The sequence below is a fragment of the Schistocerca cancellata genome, chromosome 7 (genome assembly GCF_023864275.1).
Source record: "Schistocerca cancellata isolate TAMUIC-IGC-003103 chromosome 7, iqSchCanc2.1, whole genome shotgun sequence".
Lineage (NCBI taxonomy): Eukaryota > Metazoa > Arthropoda > Insecta > Orthoptera > Acrididae > Schistocerca > Schistocerca cancellata.
In genome coordinates, this window is record NC_064632.1 from 299,478,374 (window position 1) to 299,480,873 (window position 2,500).

The following is a 2,500-nucleotide window of genomic DNA, read 5'->3' on the forward strand; positions in this document are numbered from 1 at the left end:
TGCAAAGTCAACTATTATTGCATGCCTGCCTGTCAGGTGTCAAGACACACTACATTCGCTCACATCCACGCAACAAAATGTGCCCGACTAGAGGGCACGTGAAGGTGCCCCCGTACATATGCGATCTCCATTGCGCGACCAACTGTCAACCGGCCTCTGTAGCATGTCGCAGATGTGGAACGCGGGGCACCGTGCTATCACATTGTGTGAGAAGAGACTACTACGTCTGCATACACGCGCCACTACATGAACAGACGGCTCATGCTGATCGCCATCCACTGCGTCCATTACTCCCACACGTCTCTATGGCGTACCACACTGCAATGCAGCTGTTATGGGGAGATGACACATAGCTGTGTACACAACATTCTGAGCCGGTTGCGGTTGGACAACAATACATTAATGTAACGTGTCATATGCCAATTACAGAGCAGGGTAAGGCACAACGTGGGTTAGGTTAAGGCACAACGTGGGTTAGGTTAAGGGCACAACGTGGTTAGGTTAAGGCACAACGTGGGTTAGGTTAAGCCACAACGTGGGTTAGGTTAAGCCACAACGTGGGTTAGGTTAAGGCACAACGTGGGTTAGGTTAAGGCACAACGTGGGTTAGGTTAAGGCACAACGTGGGTTAGGTTAAGGCACAACGTGGGTTAGGTTAAGGCACAACGTGGGTTAGGTTAAGCCACAACGTGGGTTAGGTTAAGCCACAACGTGGGTTAGGTTAAGCCACAACGTGGGTTAGGTTAAGCCACAACGTGGGTTAGGTTAAGCCACAACGTGGGTTAGGTTAAGCCACAACGTGGGTTAGGTTAAGCCACAACGTGGGTTAGGTTAAGCCACAACGTGGGTTAGGTTAAGCCACAACGTGGGTTAGGTTAAGCCACAACGTGGGTTAGGTTAAGCCACAACGTGGGTTAGGTTAAGCCACAACGTGGGTTAGGTTAAGCCACAACGTGGGTTAGGTTAAGCCACAACGTGGGTTAGGTTAAGCCACAACGTGGGTTAGGTTAAGCCACAACGTGGGTTAGGTTAAGCCACAACGTGGGTTAGGTTAAGCCACAACGTGGGTTAGGTTAAGCCACAACGTGGGTTAGGTTAAGCCACAACGTGGGTTAGGTTAAGGCACAACGTGGGTTAGGTTAAGGCACAACGTGGGTTAGGTTAAGGCACAACGTGGGTTAGGTTAAGGCACAAACATGGGGGTAGATTGCGGTACAAATTGCGTTACATTGCGGTGCAAATTGCGTTACATTGTGGTGCAAATTGCGTTACATTGCGGTGCAAATTGCGTTACATTGCGGTGCAAATTGCGTTACATTGCGGTGCAAATGAGTTACATTGCGGTGCAAATTGAGTTACATTGCGGTGCAAATTGAGTTACATTGCGGTGCAAATTGAGTTACATTGCGGTGCAAATTGAGTTACATTGCGGTGCAAATTGAGTTACATTGCGGTGCAAATTGAGTTACATTGCGGTGCAAATTGAGTTACATTGCGGTGCAAATTGAGGTAGGTTAAGGTGCAACACAGGTTAGGTTAAGGTGACATAGGTTAGGTTAAGGTGACATAGGTTAGGTTAAGGTGACATAGGTTAGGTTAAGGTGACATAGGTTAGGTTAAGGTGACATAGGTTAGGTTAAGGTGACATAGGTTAGGTTAAGGTGACATAGGTTAGGTTAAGGTGACATAGGTTAGGTTAAGGTGACATAGGTTAGGTTAAGGTGACATAGGTTAGGTTAAGGTGACATAGGTTAGGTTAAGGTACAAACTGGGTTGTGTTATGGTACACATTGCGTTGTAGTACAGTACACGTTAGGTTTGGGTACGGTACACAATGTGGTATGGGATGGCGTGTTGTGGGGGGGGGGGGGGGGGGGTGAGGTTCGTTGATATCGACCGTAGGACGTGGATGCCCGAGGCAGCGTCAGTGTGTCAAAGGAGTTATGTCACGTCGGGATGCGCTTTCCGCCAGTGAGAGGGGGGGGCGAGCCGTGTCTGTGGTTGCGGCAGACCTGTGTGTTTCATTCCTGCCAGTGTGTTTGTGCTGTAAGACGAGGCAGTGTGGTGATGTTGGGTGCACCCCTGTGTAGGACATGTGTGGGTGTTGGTGGCTTATCTGAGCAATTGTGGTTGTCGGACGAGTGGGATATTCTGTTTTATGATTGGACCTCCTGGCCTGGTTATCATAGTCTGGTTGGTGTACTGTGGCGGATAGGATGCACCGGACGTTGGTCCATGCCGGTGCTTAATTATTGTATCTGTGTTTGTTACAGGCAGAGAGTAGTGTGTGATAGAGTGTGTGGGTGATAGAGTGTGCGGGTGACGTGTGGTTCGTTTTGTTTGCACAGACGTTCAGCATGTATAGGGGCATTTGCGTATTTGATCTATCTATGTGGGCCTGCATAGTTTACTGAGCAGTGCTGCGAGGTGACTGAACTACGAGCGACGTACTCATTTACAGCGGAATGGTTGCCTTCTACCAAAGATGGAGTATCGACTC